The sequence below is a fragment of the Miniopterus schreibersii genome (assembly GCF_964146895.1).
Source record: "Miniopterus schreibersii genome assembly, chromosome: 3".
In the NCBI taxonomy this organism is placed as follows: Eukaryota; Metazoa; Chordata; class Mammalia; order Chiroptera; family Miniopteridae; genus Miniopterus; species Miniopterus schreibersii.
The window spans coordinates 74,648,070-74,668,253 of NC_138103.1; positions in this window are offsets into that span (position 1 = coordinate 74,648,070).

Here is a 20,184-nt window from a genome sequence, read left to right on the forward strand (position 1 = left end):
CAGGATCACCTTCAATCTCCAAGGCTGATTCCTCTTGTATGTAAAACACAGATGTTAGCAGCAATTGAGAATTCTGTGTTCACATTGAGTCAAAGGCAGAGGATTCTCTCTAAAAATTAAAGAGAAAATTTCCAAATGTCCCTACCCAACTTCTCATGGTGTTCTCAGCAGTCCAACTCCAGACGGAGTCGCCTACCTGTCCCTGAACAAATGACTTCATCAGCTATGTTGTCCAATGTGGTGATGACTCAATGTTATGGTCACCTACAGAAGCAGATGAACCCTCACCCAAAATTTGGTTTGGCAATTGAGACTGATAATGTTATATACACACCAGAAGGGTATGAAAAGGCTCATAACTTACATTATTGAAGTCTCTGGGGAAAGCAGGGCAGGCCTCTCAAGCAGGTTCAGAATGACTGAAGAGAGCAGGGAAAGGTGGCTGGTCTGGTTTTTATTGTAGTCTGGGGTAGGGCCAGTGGGAGAGTTCCTGGGTGCAGGCAGAGGCTTGTGTGGTTTAAATCTCCTGTTGGTGCCAGAGAAGGGAGCACCCAGGCTTTCTTATCAGCTTGCATAGGTGTGCTGCACAAGGGGAAATTAGAGGGGTGAGACCCAAAGGCGGTCAGCAGTCACACATCAAAAAAAGAAGTGAGACTCCTTATTAAGTTCACCGTTAAATAAGTTCACTCCTTATTAAGTTTCCATTAACATTAATTAAAATTAAATAAAATTAAAATTTTAATTCCTTAGTTACACTGGACACATTTCAAGTACTCAACAATCTTATGTGGCCGATTTATAGAACATTTCCACCATCCCAGAAAATGCTGTGGGACAATGCTGGTCCCTAGGGCACGTGTCAGCCGACTTCAGCCCACAGGCCAAATTTGACCTAGTGGCTGTTTTTGGGTAACTTGCAAGCTAAAATTGGTTTTTACATTTTTAAATGGTCAAAAAATAAAATAAAAAGGAGAATGATATTTCATGATGTGAAAATTATATGAAATTAAAATTTTAGTGTCCATAAATAAAGTTTTCTTGGAACTCAGCCACACTCATTCCTTTTATGGGTTGTCTTTGCTCCTTTCACACTACAGTTGCACGAGTAGTTGTGACAGAGACTGTAAGACCACAGAGCCTAAGGAACTTATCATCTGGCCCTTTCCAGGAAAGGTCTGCTGACCTCTGGTCGCAGGAACAGGATGGCCCTTACTTGGTCAGGCCCATCCTGGGAGCTGCAGTGGGATGAGGTTCCCTGAGTCTGACGGGTGTGTGGAGGCCTGGGGGTACGTGAGCACACTCGGGACTTCTGTTGGGAAGGGGAAAGCAGAGTGGGATGCTGGGTAGGCCACCACCAGAGCCCCTACATCTAATAGGAAACACAGACTAACATTTAGCTTCTGCATGGAACTGAGCTGATGGTCCCCAAAGAGGATCTCTCTACTCACTAAACAAATGGCATTTCTTGCTACGGCACCACAACTTTTCCACACGAAGACCCAACACTTGCATTCCACTTGATGCTCGCGATTTCACTCAAGACCCATGCTTTCTCAGTCCTGGCATGACATTCTATAGTCATCCATCTTATCTCACTGTTACTCCTGGTGTGCATAGGATACAGGGTTTCAAACCAATTCCTTGCCACAGCATTCATCCTTCATTTCTACCCCCCTAACTCCCCCTCACCTAGTTTCTCTGTCATCACTTAAGTTTATTACTTTAAAAGACCCCTGCCTTATTAATTTTGGTCAGATTTTTAAAAAGTAATACCCAAGTAAAAAAGAAATTTTGACATTAGAAATTACTGATCTTTCATCTGTAGAAATTCCTTCACTTCCAATTCATACACTGACATGCAGTTCTTTACTCAGAACAGGACATACATTATAGAATATAAACTAGGGCAGACTTGGTGTTATAGGGATGAGCTATTAAAACATCTTTTCATCTGTTCAGGATGTGATGTTTGTGACTACATAGGAAATTGTATAAGAGAACAAGAATTAGAGAAGTTCTTTCAAAAGGGTTCTCTTATCCAAAGAGTTTGAGGTAGGCTTAACTCTAAAATGTCTTAGCTCTTTTTTCTTCTTAAATTTTCTTCCAGTGAGTTTATCAAAGTGGAATTTCGCTGCAATTCAAATAGACGAGTGTTCTCGTGAATGGTCAGTGAGCTTAAATGAGAAGCCCTGGCCCTGACTGTGTAAATGTTATAACCCTTCTTTCCATTGCTTGCCGATGAATCAAGTTTGTGAATTGTAAGAAAAGCGAGCCCAGAAAGGCGAGGGGTTGAGTTAACTAAAATCAGAAGAGGGTGCCAGGTGAGACTATTTCAACCTGGCTGCTTTCGGAAAAGCTGTCGTGAAAGCCTAGGAAAGGCCTTTGGTTGCTTGGATTGCTAATTGGCTTTGAGTGGAGCAAATTGGGGATTTAAAATTTTGTGTGTGCCCTCCCCCAAGCTGTTCTCTTCTGAAAAACAAAGGAGAAACAAGTGTCTTTATTGAAAGCATTTCTAGCTTTTGGCAGAGATGGAGTCTTTTTCAAAAGGCACATGACCCTTTTGCAATAGCTCAGCACTTCGCCCTCTGCCAATAAGGGTGAGAGGATTAGCAGGTGCTTCTATCAGAAATGCCATGTGCATCACTGGAGGGAGGGAGGTGGCCCAGTCCCTAATAAATGGGACTGACTTTCAGGAGAGAAAATCGGTAGCTTGCCTGTGTCTTCCAACTTCCCTTCCTGCTTCTCAGGGTGTATGGGGTTCGTCTTCAGGAGAGTAATATGACAATAAACGGCATGGCAAAGAAGTTGTTTGCACAGTGAATTCTAGTCATGCAGAGAACACATGGTCACATCTGTCCACTACAATGCCCTCTGAGGCCATTGTCCCCAGCAGCTGCCCCCACTATAGGGCCCACCTGTGCATCCTCAGTCACCAGCCATGGCCACCCAATTATTTCAGTCTTCAGTCTGCCTAGAAGAATAGCAATGAAAAGAGTCAGGCCGGGCTTTGTTCTACCCCTTTCTACCTGAATAGATTTTGTTCGGAGGAAGAAGCCAAGGACTAGGGCTTGAATACTAGGTATCCGCTGAGCATAAAATGTTAATACTTCCCTCACCTCACACATCTGCTTCTCTAGCTTACACACGCTTTTTACTGTATCTCTTCTGAAGCTCTCTGAAGACAAAGAAGCTCCCTATCCTTTGCCCAGAAAAGTTCCACATGCAAAGAGGCCCTTTCAAGTGAGCTTTTAATCACACTGAAAACAAGCTTGCCCTGTCGTCTCCTGCGTGTGACTGGCCTTCTGCAGGCCGGGTTGTTCTCAGACTGAAGATGTTATTTCCCAGCACCTGAAATTATGTGTCTAGGTATCTTAGGATAGAAGGGATGTGTGGATAAGCACATTAAGATCATAAAAATGCCATTATGTTTTTCAAGGTAGAGTCAGGTTTAGTTAATCAGAATTGATTTGCAAGATTCCATTTGTTTCTATGTTTAAAATAGTGTCAGGTTGACAAGTCTTTTGTTCCCACACTATCACAGTGGCTTCTATTCTAATCTGTGTGATACCCGGACAATGCAGATAAGCTGAACCTGGTTTAATCAATTCTGACTCTTCTGATCTGACTGATATTTCTGCCTGGATTTTGATTAATCAGAAATATATAGAATATTCATGCCTCATCCCGTAGTTATGACAGGTGCAGACTTTTCTTTTCATGTGTTCAGAATGATGCCACAATTCAAAGTGTCCCTTTCATCTGACATACTACTAATTGAATGATTTCTTTTCTTTTTTGAAATAATAGACTAGCCTGTTGGCTTTATACTTTTGAAATAGGAAATGGGAAATGTGTCTTAGAAAAGCTTCTGTGAAGTGTTATCAAGGGTAAATAAATTTGTAATGATGTAATTCACATACCCTCAACACAAGAGAATTTCTGAAGGTTTTATTGACAATAAGGAGAAAAATGGAAAAATATGCAAAATGAAATCTATAGCAAATGTCAAAAAATTCAAATCAACATAGGAGGTGGATATTATTTTACCTTCAAGGGGAGTATATTTTTCTGTTCTCCATCAGTACTTCTAATTCCAAATACCTGAAAATACTACCAAAGCAAAGGTAGAGGCGTGGGTAAGACAGAATGGGATCTGGTCTCAAACACAAGGCAGATTCTTGGCTGTCTCATCAAAAGCAAACAGATACTTCCTGTTTCATCTAGGGATGCAAAAAGCTGGAAAGAGCATCATGCTCATCCTTACAAAAACAACAACAACAACAACACACTCACACACTCACACACACAACCCCGAACAATAAATTCACATCTTTCATTTATCCTATCGGAGAGATAAGGAATGACAGATACCTACAAAGAGAGAGGAGATGAGAACATTTTCTTACTTCAGACAGATGCGACAATTTTAGGTAAGAAGAACTTACCTAAAATTGTTAACAAATTATTGAAGACAGTGTTGGTTAGCAAAGGCTGAGTGTAGATGAGTAATGTGGAGAATATAAGATTGCCAGGGGCTTTAGATTTCACCTTCTTGTATGTTCTTTCCATTAATCTCACCATGTGCTCACAAAAAAAATAATGAAGACGTTTCAGAAGGCAGCTCTTGAAGTGCATGCTTGTAGGAGGTGACTGGCAGGGCTGTGGGACGGGGATGATTCCCTTCTCCCTGATTCTCTCCCCTCTCTTCCCTATGGAACACAAGCCTTATACTGTGGGAAGAAAGGCAACAAACACTGTCACCTTTAGGCACTGGTGAAAACCCATGACAGCTAGGGAAGAAAACAGAAAATATAAATTTTCTAAACTTAGGGAAGCGCCAGGAGTATGGAGAAAGCTGTGAAAACCTATGAAACTCAGGGACACAGTGGCTACCTAATTCTGAGGTATTATCTGAACACCGAGAATACCCTGTCACTGTCATCAGGCTAACAAGTGTCAAGTAACAATGGATTTTGCTGGAAGAATTGAAAGAGTGTGGAAAGAGACTCTCTGAGATGCAGCAAAAAAAGGAGGACCTAATGTGTTAAGGGTGAGGCAGACACTGAGCAAAAACCTATGCTGAACCAACCCCATCCTAAACACAAGTTATCACTAGAGAAATCTGAAGCCTGTGGTTCATTGTAGGTAGCCACCTCAACAATAAACCCCAAACAGAGCTTGGCTCCTTACTAGGTTAATTCAAAACACCACAGTAAATGTCTAACATAGGAAAGGTATACCCATTTCCAGCATAATATTATTTATCTCAGTCTCTACTGTTCTTTGCAAGATGTCAAGCTTTCAACAAAAAATTATGAGGCAGCTAAAAAAGCAACAGAAAACAAAACACTGCAAAGAGACAAAACAATCCACAGAAACAAACTCAGACGTGACAGTGTTGGAACTTTCAGACAGAGAATTTAAAACAACTATGATTAATATATGTTAAAAACTCTAATAGGACAGAAAGACAACTGGATGATAAGATGGGTAATTTTAGCAAAGAAATGGAAACTATAAGTAAAAGTTACATAGAAATGGTTAAAATGGAAAAAAGTAATAGAGCTAAAGAATGCCTTCAAGAGGCTCATCAGTAGACTCAACCCAGCTACAACTGAGGAAAAAAATCAGTGAACTTGAAAAGATCTCATCATAAATCACAAAAACTTAAATACAAAGAGAAAAACTAATGGTGGATAAACAAATGGAACAGAGCATCTAAGTGCTGTGGGAAAATAAATGGTCTAGCATATGTGTACTTAGGGTCCCAGAAAAAGAAGAGAAAAGAAATAATGGCTGAAATTTTCCAAAACCAATGGCAAGTTTCAAATTGCAGATTTAAGAATTTCAGAGATGACTAAACAAGATAAATACCACACACACAACACACACACCCACACAGCTCTAACCATATCATACCCAAGCTGCTCAAAACCAAAGGAGGTAAAAAAAGACATCTTAAAGGCAGCCAAAGGGAGAAAACAACAACAACAACAACATTACAAATAAAGATAAGAATTACAACAGACTACTTGTCAGAAACTATACAATCCAAAAGACAAAAGAGTGTCAATAGCACCAAAAGAACAAAAGAAACCTCCAAACTGTCAACTCAGAATTCTACTCCTGGAAAAAATATCTTTTTAAAAATGAAGGAGAAATAAAGATTTTATCAGGCAAACAAAAACATAGTATATATTGTCATCATATCTATCTTGCAGAAATATTTTTAAAAGGCCTTCAGGCAGAAGGATTATTATATCAGACAAAAAAATTGGATCTATGTACAAAATTAAGTACTATGGTATGATATAAATTCATATTTTCTTACTTTTAATTCCTTTAAAAGATAACAGAATACCTAAAGAAAATATAATTATTTGATTCTCAAAATAAATGCAAAATTTTCTTGACAAAATTCAACATGCATCCATAATTAAAACCTCTCAGCAGATTAGGAATAGAGGGAAACTCTCTTAAGATAAAAAGCATCTACTAGGAACCTACAGGTAACATCATATATGGAGACTAAATGCTTTCCTCCTCAGATTGGGAAGAGGCACAAATTTCTTCTCTTCCATTTTCTCTTCCTATTCAACATTAAACTGGAATCCTAGTCAGGGCAAAAAGGCAATAAAGAAAAATAAAAGGCTTACGAATTGGAAAAGAAGAGATAAAATTCTCTATTGCAGATGACTTAATTACCTATTTTAAAATTCCAATGAATCTACAAAAGAGATCCTAGAACTAATCTATCAGTTCAATAAGGCCACAGAGTACATGGTCAACATGCAAAAATTAATTGCATTTTTATATACAAGTAATGAAAAAATAGAATTTGAAGTTAAAAACAACATCATTTACAATAGCACCAAGTGCAGGATATACAGGGTGGGACAAAGTTAGGTATACAGTTGTGAGTACATGAAACAGCTTATTCTTGTATTATTTATTAATTATTGTATTATTTTCCATATGAACAACTGTAAACCTACTTTTTCCCAACCCTGTATACCTTGAAAACTACAAAACACTGATGAAAGAAAGGAAAGAAGACCTAGAGAGAAATGGAAATATATACCATGCTCATGGATTGACTCAATATTATTAACATGTCAGTTCTTCCCAAATTAATCTAGAGATTCAAAGAAATTTCAGTGAAAATCCCAGGGGGATGTTTTATTGATATTAAGCAGTTGTTTATAATATTTATATAAAAGAAGGAACTAAAATAGCCAAAACCATTTTGAAAAAAAAAAAAGAACAAAGTTGCAGCACTCACATTAGCTGATTTCAAGGTTTACTATAAAACTATAGTAATCCAGTGAGTTATAGGCAAAAGGATAGAAACATATATCAATGGACTAGAATAAAGATTCCTGAAGTAGACTCACACATATGTGACAACTGGTTTTTGACAAAGGTGCAAAGGCAACTAAGGAGGAAAGGATAGACTTTTCAATAAATGGTGCCGATGTCTCTATGCAAAAAACAAAACAAAACAAAACCTTGACCCATACCTCACACCTTTTACATAACCTAACTCAAAGTGGACCATAGACCTACAGATAAAATGTAAATTTATAGAATTCAAGCTCCTAGAAGTCAAGGGAGTGAAATCTAGGTCAAATTAGACTTAGTGAATAATGGTTAGATTATGCAAAATTTTAAGTTCCTCCCCCATTCTGGGATTCTTAACATCTCTGAGCCTCCTCTGAGTACTGACTCACAGAGTATCGTGTCCAAATGCAGAACTTCGCACACAGTGGGCCCCCAGAAAATGCTAGTTCCCACAAGTGTCTGTCTAACAGATCCCTTTCTTTTGTCCTTCTTCTCCACTAAGTCTGCATCTCTACTTTGCTATTAACTTCTCATTCTAGCCCTAGCCAGTTTGGCTCAGTGGATAGAGCATTGGCCTGTAGACTGAAGGGTCCCAGGTTTGATTCCAGCCAAGGGCATGTACCTCAGTTGCAAGCTTGATTCCCAGCCCTGACAGAGAGTGTGCAGGAGGCAACCAATCGATGTGTCTTTCTCACATCCGTGTTCTCTCTCTCTTCCCCTCTCTCTCTTTCCCCCCCGCCTCTCCCTTCTACTCTCTCTGAAAAAGCAATGGAAAAAATATCCTCAGTTGAGGATTAAGAAAAAAATTTTCATTCTACTCATTGTATGAAAAGGTAAATCAAAACAGATCTAAAAACATTGCTTTTCTCAGTTGGCTCTTGCTTCTGTCCAATTTGCCCCTTTCTTTTGGGACCCCTTTGTGTCAGTTTCTGGCTGATCAGTGTTCACACCACGTCCTGACTTAGTATAACCTGCAATTTTCATGAACACTGAGAGAGCCTCACTCCCTCTTCCAAATTAATGATGAAGGCATTAAATAAGACCATCCCCGACAGCCATCTCTGTACCTTCCTACAACTAGATACATTGCAATTTATTAATAACCTTTCTTTGTGATCTCATAGCTAATTTTGAAAATAAAATTTCCCGAGACATATCAAATCTTTACCAACAGAAGATATATTACATCTCTTGCATTTCCCCTTCATCTATTCATAACTCTGTCAGAAAAGCCATTGTGCTGGCGTGATTTGTTTCTTTGAAGCCTAAGCCACTTATTGTTCCTGATATCATCACTCTCCTGCTACTTATATATATAAAATTATTATGACTGGAAGTGATGTTTACAAAGCAATAATTGCCAGTATCTTTTTTTCTCTTTTCTCACTTTGAAGATTAGGATATGTTTCAGAGTCACATCAGTCCATTCATCTGGCAATTTTCCTGATTCTACACCAAGTGTTCAGCTTGATTTTCTATTATTACTATGAGAATCTTATCAGGAGGTCCATCCTCTGGATCTTCAGCTATATCCTCAGTAATACAGGCCAGTGTCAGGGAGGTCCTGGCCCCTCACTATGTCTGGGAAAAGTACTTTCCAGGCTCCAAAAGGGAAGCACAAGATTCCTAGGTTCTGCCACTGGTGGACATCTTTTTTCAGGGAGTTCCTATGGACATATAGGGTTTTTAGAAAATGTTAAGAATTATAAAAATCAGTTAAGACTAGAAGTTCTGCTTCATTTACATATGGCCTAAAAGAGAAACATTGGCCATCTGAATCTCTTAGATATTTAATTGTTTCGGCATCTTCTCTTCTAAAGAAGGAAATTGTTATTTATTGGAGGCCTATCCTATGCCAGACATTCTTTTAACTCTCATTCAGTCCACACAATAATGTTTACTATATGTTTTATTATACCATTGTAGAGACTATGGTTGTGCAGTTATGTCTTGAGGCCACAAGGCAAGGGGTAGATCTGGGACTCACATGAAGACTGTGTAGCTTCAGAGACTTGTGATTTTTTTCAATCCATTCTGTTCTTTATTTTGCAGTAAATCATTCCATGACTGTAGATAAGTCTCCTTACTCCTCTCACCCCAGTGACCCCTGAAATAGAGGGGTTAGAGTAGCTCATCAATAAGTTGTCTACCTTTCCTAACATTCTTAGAGTCTTGAAGAATTTGAATTCAGGCCAAGAGAAGACCTGGTTTTATTTCTTAAAGGAAAATATTAATTTTAAATATATATATATAGAGAGAGAGCAATACAAGATGGGTGGTATTAGCCAAAGTAAACATGGGTGAAGTTCAAGCAGATTGGGAGAGCTCAATAATAAGAGGAGATTTAGCGAACAGTTTTAGGATGGATGAGGAACTGAAGCTCCTGTGAAAATTGCCTTCAACATCCTGACCATAAAAGGGGACTACCTAGATTTAAAAGCGTATGGCTTCTAAATTGCTGACTCCAAGTCTTGAGTTGCAGTCCTTTAACCAGGTAATCAAAGAGACTTCCAAGGAGAGTATTTGTGCTGAGGCCCAACCTTCTGAAGAGCATGATTCTGTTTACTGATATTTCCAGAAATCCTCTACTTTGCTGTCTTATATCCCCCTTTCCTTCATCCTTTGTACATAGTAGACAGGATGCCTTTCACATAATTTAGTACTATTGATAGAAAAGTGATCTAAAGTTATGAGAGGTGCCGTTACTTATATTGTTGATTATGTTCTCAATAATCTACTCTTTCTTTCCTCCCTCTCTCCCCCTCCCTCCCTTTCTCTCTCTCTTTTTAAAAAATATTTTTTTTATTGATTTTAGAAAGAGAGGAAGGGAGAGGGAGAGAGAGATAGAAACATCAATGAGAGAGAGACATCGATCGGCTGCCTCCTGCAAGCCCCCACCGGGGATTGAGCCTGGGCATGTGCCCTGACCGGGAATGGAACTGGGGACCTCTTGGTTCATGGGTTAACACTCAACCACTGAACCACACCTGCCGGGCTCTTTTTTTTTCCTTAAAGCAGAGTTTTGCTCTCAGGAGTTATTTTAATCTAGTTTCTACAAACAGCATCCTATTTTAAAGTATTCAATGGGCACAACTTGACTTAAAAGTTTTCTGTATTTCCCTGTAGTGAAGTCAGCCAGGCTCTTTTGAAACCCTCTGATGAACAAAGTACTTTAAGCAAGTGTTCCTTTGCTGGCAGCTTGAATACAATTAAATCTTGTAGATGAGATCCCTGTGCATTTTTGGATGCTAGGTGAGAAATGGAGAAATGTGGGCTAGCTGGTAAAAACTCAAGTCCGAAGTACCCCTCAATCATATTGTAAAAATATATGTATTTGAAAAATGGAGATTCATGTAATTTTCTGACTTGATTGAACTGGAAACTCTCAGTGAGAGCTTGATTCCAGCCCATTATCCAGACCAAAGAGGTTTGGATGAGCTTCTGTTAAGTATGCAGTCCTTAAGCTCTCTGAATTCTGCTCATCAACGAGAAAGGCATGTTGCAGAGGACAAGTGGAGGAGCTTTTGTGTCTGCTAATTCCCACTGTCTGGACCATCAGCATGCAGCGCATAGCATTCTGATGCATAGTCATAGCACCATGCCCTTCCCCAGGATGGCTACTTTGCCTCTTCCCTTTAGTTACTTCTCTGGGCAGGGAGCATAGAAGGATAGCAAGTCTGGGATAAGAAATGCCACTCTATAATATCATCAGGAACACAGAGTGGTGGTAAGGTTTTAAAGCTACTTGGAGCCTCAGTTTTCCTATTGTTAAAATGGGAGTAATACCTACTGCTCAAATGTAGTAATAAAACAGAGGTGATATATATAGTCACACAAAGTGCTTAGCTAGAGAGCACAGTGAAGTGCCTGAGGCATCTGGTGGCTGTTGGTTTTTAATGAATGTAACAGACATACATTGTGGGTCGGAGGGATCCTGTCCAGGAAGAGCCTGCAAAGACCCCTGCCCCGGCCACTGTTCTGCTCAGGCAAACGTGCCCACATCCCCTCACCATCCCCAGTCTTGTCAGGTCCCTTTGTGTGACACGTGGGCTCAAGTGCTGCCTCATCTCATTCAGCTCAGCAGGCCTGTTACTCATGCAATTTCAGGAATGGAAGAAACCTACACCAACAGAATGAGAGGAGTTCTAACTCTTTTCTCCCCCAATTTCTGAACCTAGATGATCATGAGAAATATGTATTTTCCCCCAGTGTCTAAAAATGTATATACTTCTCAGCTCAAGGCTTAAAGATGATTTGTTCTTTATGAATATAATATTCAAGGTAGGTGTTAGTGCTCAATCTGAACATATCTTTAAATTGTAGATATGTTGCCTTTTTTATAAAAATGTTTTGAGGAAGCTGCAACTGTCTGACATGTGCAGGTAGTTAAAATAAGTGTGTGTGTGTGTGTGTGTGTGTGTGTGTAGCATAAGTTAGGCATGCTCTTTGAGAAAAATTATAAAATTGAGATGTATCAATGGAAATTAAAATGTAAGTGACCCAAAATCCCACTATGCAGAGTCTATTTAATTGTTAATCTTCTAGACTCCTCCGGTTGTCTATATATGTGCATCTAAATTAAAAATGCAGACAACCTGTAATAAGATAGGGCTACATTTTACATACTGATGTTATTCCACTCAATAATATTGTGACTCTCTTTGCATGTCTATATATATATTTACATCTCCATTCCAAATGACTATAAATACCATAATTTATTTAATCAATTTTCTATTCTCAGATGTAGTTTTTTTGTGACCTGAATATCTTAGACTTTACTCAACAGTGAGTACAAACATAATGTCAGTCGTATTAATTCCACAAATATGATAACTCTAAGGCTCCAACTTCCATAATTTTCAAATCTCTTCCTCTCTACATCTTTCCAAGAGTCCACAGGAGTGCTCATCTGTGGCAGTGGACCGTTCCTGGCTATTACGTGCTTCTGTGTCAGCCGAGCCAAGGTGATGCATCCCACACCCAACAGGTCCACAGGGATGTGCTTTGGGCTGGACCTTTATTCCTGTGGTTGTAACCAGCTCATCACCATGTTCTGAAAATCTGCTATTCCAAATGTTTCATAACCAAAATACCATTTTGAAATGCATTCATATGTACTTCAAAAGTTGACCATCTTTATTGCTATTGCCACCCTTGTGAAGTGGGAAGGAAAATGAATCTTTTCTATGCTCAGCCAGGGTTCCATGGTGAGTTTGCTCAAAGCCCAGTGCATCCAGTGTTGAGTTGAACACACTACCACTCTCACACAGCTTCTTTCTCTGAGTGTCCCCCACACCTCCCTAGTAGAGGGTAGAATGACCAAGTAGAGGGTAGAAAGTATGTTCTAGTACTTTCCTGATTTTAGCATTGGAAGTCCCGCGTCCCAGGAAACTCCTCAATCCCCAGTGAACGGAGTGGTCGGTTGCTAGTGGATGGATTGGTAGCTAGTGGCTATTGTCAGCCAACTTGCTGTGCTTAGAACTATTGCTTCTTTCCAATGACTAGGCCCCATTTCTAAACTTCTCTTGCTTTTTCCTTTCTGATAAAACTCATCTTAGGATTCCCCCATCTGGTTTCCACTGGTGCCATACATCTCAACTTCAAAAAAGAAAACACAGTATTTCAATTATTTATCCTCAAGAGGCTCTTCCACTCCTCACTTAGTCTTGTGTTCAGCCTCTTAACCTAGTAGATGCACCTACATATATGGTGGGAGAGATGTGGCCTGACCACACCCAGTAGAATGTCTGAAATTCCATCATTTACACATAAACAACACTCTGATGAACATCTTGTAGAGGCCTATGACCTGTGGACATGTACAAAACTATCCTTTACCACATCAATGGCCAAAGAAAGTTCAGTCTTGCTCTTTTTGTGTCACTTTTTAGGTTTCTCTGGTTTCTTGAAAAGCAAATTAAATGACCCTTTACCACTTTCACTGCCACACTCTACATTTTACGCTTTTCTGAAGTAGTGGCTATGCTCTCATCTAGAGTATAAATTTTAGATAGACTAATACTCCAACCTTATCCAAGCTCCAACTAAATGAACGTCTGAATGAAACATTCACATTTGTTATAGCGTTGTCGTCTGGTTTCCAATGTTGATGTTGAGAAGTCAGCTGTAAACTTGACATGATGCTAATCTGACTTTCCTCTGGTTACCTTTAAGATTTTCCCTTTATATTTTATGTCCTATAACGTGTTTAAGAGTGAATTTCTTTTCATTTATCCTGCTTGGAATTCCTTTGGCTTCCTGAATCTATAAATTTATTTCTTTTATCAAATATGGAAAGTGCTCAGCCATTTGATCTCTTTGAATATTGCCTGTCCTGCATTTTCTCTATTATCTCCTGAAATTATGACTAGTTTATGTCAAAGTTTCTTACTTTATTCTCCATGACTCTTAATGTTTCATTCTTTTTTTTTCTTCGTTTCTTTGTCTTTCTTTGCTATCTTTTGGGTGATTTGCAGATCTAACTTCTACTTCATCAATTCTTTTTTTCAGCTGTATTTAAACAGCTATTTATATGTCCATGGGATTTAATTAAATTATTAAAGTTTCCATTTCTAGAAGTATTTTTGGTTCTTTCTCAAGTATACTTTGTCATATGTTCAATACCCCTTTTTATTTCTTTAAAAATGCTCTTATATTATTATTTTTACTTTTTGTATTCAATATCTAAAATTCTGATGCATGGTTTGTGGGATTCAGTCATTTCTTGTTTCTGTGGTCTTTTGCTTACGCTGGCTTGTTTTCTTATGTTTTTAGTGATTTTTTTTTTTTTTTGGTCATCCTTTCATATTCCCTGAAACTTTACTTATAACAATTATTTGAGGTCTGTGTTCTTAAAAGAGGGGCATTATCAACATGGGATTAGTTTTAACCAAATTTTTAAAATTTGGGGTTTTTAGGCCATTGAGATATTATAAATTTATGTCTGAATTCCCAAGCCAAGGCTCAGGCAGACAAATGCCTCTGTGGGACAAGTCCTCCTATCAAGAGAGCAGCCACTTAAGGGTGATTGTTTGTTCAGAGCCCCAAGCTTTATCTCCAATTCTCCATGGGTGTAGCTCTAGGCCACCATCATCATCATTTTATTTGGGGCAAATGCTAGCTGTGCTAGTTTTAAAATATATTCATAGACTCTTCAGTACTAATTCTCCCCTCCTTGAGTGTGGGATGGACTTAGTGACTTTCTTCTAATGAATATAATATGATGAAAATGATGTTGTATGGCTCAAGACTAGGTCATAGAAGGCATTGTGGGCTTCTCCTTGCTCTCCTTGGATCATTCACCCTGGAAAAAGCCAGTGGCCAGGTTGTCAGGACACTCAGTCAGCCCTATGGAGGGGCACACATGGCATGCGAATGTGTTATCGTGGAAGCAGATCCTCCAGTCAAGCCTTCAGAACATTATGTACATGACCAATATATTTTTTTAAAATTATGCATACCTATTTTGTTTTTTATGTGTTTTTTAATTGATTTTAAAATTTTTTTAGAGAGAAGAAAGGAGAGAGAGACACATCATTGTGAAAGAGAAACATCAATTGGTTGCCTCCCAGACACCCCCAACCAGAGATTGGACCTGCAGCCTAGGTATGTGCCCTGATTGGGAATCAATCCTGCCACCCTTTGGTATACGGGATGAGGCTCTAACCAACCAAACCACCCGGCCAGGATTATGACCAATATTTTAATTGCAATCTTCGAACCAAAAACCACCCATATAAGCAGCTCCAAAATTCCTGACCCATATTTTAAAAAGAATGCTTATTACATTTGATCTAGCTTTGGGGGAGTTCTTTCTTGGGAGCAGGTTTTGCACATTGCCTGCAGTATTTCTGAATACAGAAGTCCTCACATTTATGACTAAATTGTCTTACCTAATCTAAACCTGGTAAAGTAGGTTTATTAACCTCATTGTGTAGGTTAGGAAGGAAGTTCCAAGAGGCTAAGTATTCTCCCCAGGGTCACAACACAAGCAAGTAATGGAGCTGGGTCCTGAACCCAAGTATGGAAAATTCCAAAGCCCTTTATTCTTTCAGAATCACAAGTTGTTTTCTGTGGAGAGAGTTGAAAGCACTGTCGTCATCCAGTCTAGCTGTCCATCCACTGGGAATAGTTTTTTAGGGAAGCAATAGATGAGAAGAAACAGAGGCAGAAGCTGGAGGACCTGCTATCAGTGTGTTAAAGGTGCAGAAGGGGACTCCCGACACTTCCTTGGAAAGGTCCTTTGGCCCCGGCCTGTCTCCTCTTTTACTTCCCCAAGTGTTTCCTGGGAACCTACCGTACAGAGCAGTCTTGAGCACTGTTTGCCTCCTCTCCGTGTATTCTGTAGGGAACTGGGCTGCCCATATGGCTTCCATTACTGCTCATCCAAGGGCAACTCCCCACTCCCCCTGAAGTCCCACCTTTCTGTCTTCCCCTGGCTTGTCTTTCTTGTTATCAGCTAGAAGGCTGCATAATCAAATGCTGAGCTCATGATAACACACACCCAGTGGGCAAGTAACTTAACTTCCCTAGGCCTCAGATTTCTCATCTACAAAATGGGAGCAATAGTGCTTGTCTCCTGCACTTGTGAATATTAAATGCTATGATGTGTATAAAACCAATGCTTGGCACATAGTAAATCCTGAATAAATGATAGTTATCTAGAAAGTTTAAGACATTTTTGTTTGATGTTAGTTGGTGACATATGCATGTGATCTGGAAATGTTCATTTTTATGTATTTTTCAGGTTTCACATTTCATGGTTGCACAGATATAATTTCAGCAAAAGCAACAGGAGTATAGAAACCCTTTCCTATGGCCTCTACAGACCCTGGGATTTAACAACATGAAGAGGGCTATTTAGACAGTTTAAGGCTACATATTTGCAGATGGGATTTTAAGGGTGAAAGCCCCTTTGTAACCCTAAGGTGTTTAAACAGCCCTGAAATTTGCACTAAATTCCCCTCGCACTATCTTAACTCCTCCAGGCTCCTGCTTGCCAATCCAAGCCCCACTTCCAGGGCCACCTGTCAGTTGCTGGAATGGCTGGGGTTCTGTGCGGCTCCCGGCTGCAACCTGATCTCCACAACTGTTCAAGGGATGCTGCAGCTGCCACAAAGTTTCCGAGTTTCAGTGACGTGCGGTGGCTGGGGTTCCACAGCACGCTTCTGGAAAGTGTCCGTTCATTCATTTCTCATTCACCACACGTGCTGCGTGCTCACTTAGGGCCAGGCCCTGAGCTCCCCATGCACTGGGAAGGGAGTAGATAGAAAGGGAGTGCAGTAGGGCCTCTGTCTTCAGGGGCTCACAGGTTAGTGGTGGGCATCGACAGACAAAGACATATTTCAGCACAGCATCATGATACAAGAATAGGAACGGACACACACCTGAGAGGAGTAACTACCCGTCCAAGTGGGGAGGAGATGGGGGAAGGGACACTTCTCCTGGGAGTGACATTTGAGTTGGCCATTGAACATTTCTCTTGGTCGTCCTCGCTAATCCTTTCCTAGCTCCCAGGTCCTTGTCAAACAAGACCCAAGTTTCTCCACCTCACCTTTGTGCCCAGGCCTCCCGCCCCGCAGCACACCCCAGGGGCTTAAGGTTCAACATTAAATCCTGCCGTTCCTTGTCCTACCTGCCTTCTCCGTCCCCCCACTTTGGTCCAAGGCATGCTCGCTGCACACCTGGACGCCTGCCTCCCAGTTAGCTCCCCCTTCTCCGGCCTGTGTGGCTCCCTCTCGTCTATTGGACACACATCATTGAGAATCATCTTCCTCCAGTGTCACTTAGATCACATCGCTCTCCTCCGCGCACGCCAGTAAGAGCTCCCTGCTGCCTCCCAAATCACATTAGAAGGCCTCCGGTCTTGGGCTGCGAGGCCCGCTAGAGTTAGCTGGCTCCACCTACCTGCCGGCCGTACCTGCCGGCTCGGGCCCACACGCTCCGCTCTGGCCACGCACAGCTCTCCCACCTGCTTTTTCCACCTCACTGCTGTCCCAGAGTGTGTGGCTGAGAGCACTGCGTGGGCTCCTACTAGTGTGTGTTGGGGGGGGGGGCGGTCCTGGAGGGGGGGTTGCAAGAGAGGGAGGAAGAGAGGAGAGAAGGCAGCCCTCCCTTGACATTCTACAACAGGGGAAGGCTATAAAACCTGAGCACCAACAGTAAAGATGAGAGGAAAAACCCAGGGGAGAGCGGTGTGGACGGCTGCCTCCAGAGAGAGGCCACTCGGATGCTGGTGTGGACATGAGAGGGCCTGTGAGCCCACAACCAGTGCCTCTGCTAACTGTGCTGCATGGCCTCCCTGTCTTCTTTCAGGGGTGCTCCGCCTTATCTTTCCTGGGCTGATCTCTCAAGTCCCTTTGACCTGTAAATCGAATCAGGTCATTCCTACCCTTACAACCCCTCTCAGCTTCCTCTCAGGTGGAACAGCTCTAACCTTTCCCACAGAGGTTCTTACCTAATTCTGCCTCTTTCTCCAAAATCATTTCACATCACTCTCCTCTTTCTTTACTATGCTCTAGGCACTGTGGCTATTCTTCCAGTCTCAGGAATACTCTGGATTCTCCCATCACAGGGCCTTTGCACATGCTGTCCCTCTGCCTGACATCTTCTTGATCACATTCCACACCTGACTGACCCCTTTTGCCTTTCAGAATCTCAGCTTCCATACCCCCTGCCCTGATCACCTGCACTGTAATTCTCTATGCCAACAATACTCTGTACATTCCTTCCATTGGACTAGTTACAGTGTGTAAATCTACACGGGATAGTTTGTTTTCTTGTTGATTGGTCACCTCCACTAGTAGATTGTAAGCTCCTTGAGGCAGGGGACCATTTGTCTTATTCACTGTCGTCCTCTGACAAAATGCCCAGCTCAGAGTAGGAGCTGAGCCCTTGCCCACCCAGCATCCTCTGGATTTCTCCAAAGACAGGCATCCTGGGATTCGCCCAATATTTGGTTAAGAGGAAACACTCTGGAGCTCAAGGAAGCTTTCTTCTAAAATGTCTCATGTACACTCAATCTACCAGGTCACTGTATCTTGACTTTCAAAATCTGTTCAAGAACCTTCAACTTCTAAAACACTTTTCCAAATTAACCCTTTCTGAGTCTAGTCTAGGACTTGCAAATGGAAATGCCTGCAGAGGCCAGGCAAGTAATTGAGAGGCGTGGGCCAAGTGGAGGGCAACAGAGAGTGCTGGAGACCATGGTTAACTGCAGAGCTATGTCCCATATAAAGGGAGATGTTTCCTGCTCAGCTCCAGTGGGTGTTAATATGCAAGAGAAGCAGGGCCCATAATATTAGAAGTTCCAATTTTTCAAAAGGACTAAAATATCCAAATTTCTGTATGAAACATCTGGATTTTTAAAACATGGTAGAGGCATATTTCTGCAATCTCTATGGCCTGATGGTCAACTTCTGCTGTTCTTTCAAGGTCGATCCTTGGCACTTGCATTTATATGTGGTGGGCACACTTATATTCTGAATCTTACGGTGTGTCCTGCAGCCAATGCCAGGCTTCTCCTAAGGGCAGAAACGATGCCTTTGTCTTCTTTGCAATCCCTCCAAAGCACCTAGTGAGCAGGGCTCACTACTCTCCCCATCGGTGCCCATGACTAAGAAAGCGTTTCCTATGAAGGCAGCAGCCAGCTTTGCTGTTTTGGGAACAGAGCCTTGCCTATTGCACGCAGACCCTCGGCACCTCACACAACGCTGTGTGTTTTGTTCATTAGGCCTTCAGCCCTCAGTCAGCGTGAGAGATGCAGACTCCATCTCATCCATTCTCCTCCCACCCTAACGCCTTGTTCAAAGGTATCCAGTCCCCATCCTTTGTTCTAAATCCCAATCTCTTTTGTGCTATGATGATAATGTTAACTTTGTAATTGTGCATAAGTCAGCAAACCAGAGTAATTCCTTATTCATCCAGCATCGTCAGGAAATGAGGTGTTCCACATAATTAAATTGTCCAGATAACTAGTGCTAGCCAACATTTTAAAGATCAACATTTAAAAAAAGAATAGATGGAAACATCCCAAAATGTATTACATACCCTCTTGCCTACTTTGTTTTTCAATTATTTTATATCATTTCTTTTTCAGAATACAGACAAAAGAGTAGAGAGTGATAATTAAGTTTTCCTCCCACCCCAGTGCCCCAGCCTCCCTCTTCCCCTTCCCCAGCAGGTGCCTCGTTACCACCATCGCCAGGTTACAGGGTATCGCCTTCCTTGGGTAGTCTATACATACACAGGCACATTTTTTTTTAAATCAAAAAAAGATGGCATGCTATGACACTGTACAGCACTTTGCTTTTTAAAATCATTTCTGGAGTTGCTCCATTCTATATAATGGCAGCATCCTGTTCCATTGTATGGGTGCAGTAGTATTTATTTAAGCAGTTCCCTACTGATAGGCATCTTGTTGTTTCCAATTTTGACTATTATTTAAAAAAATGCTGCAATTATAGTCTCTGCACTTACTCCATTTTGCACATGTTCGAGTATATCTGTAGCTAAAATTCCCAGAAGGGAATTGCTGAGTCTAAGAAAGGATACTCGCATTTGTGATTTTGGTAACTATTGTTACATTGCCCTTCACAGAGTTTGCATCAATTTCCCTCTCTTGCCATCACTGAATGAGCGGACCTGTTTCCTAACACCTCGATCAGCACAATATGTAACCAGACTTTTAATGGAAGTTTTGTCAATTAGTGAGTAAAGAATATTAATTCGGTTACTTAAAAAATATTTTATTGTGGATGTGGCTTTTATAAAGCGTTCTTTGTCCCTTCTCATCTGGGTCAGCTTCAATTTTACTTTGTCTGACATTCGGATTGCAACATA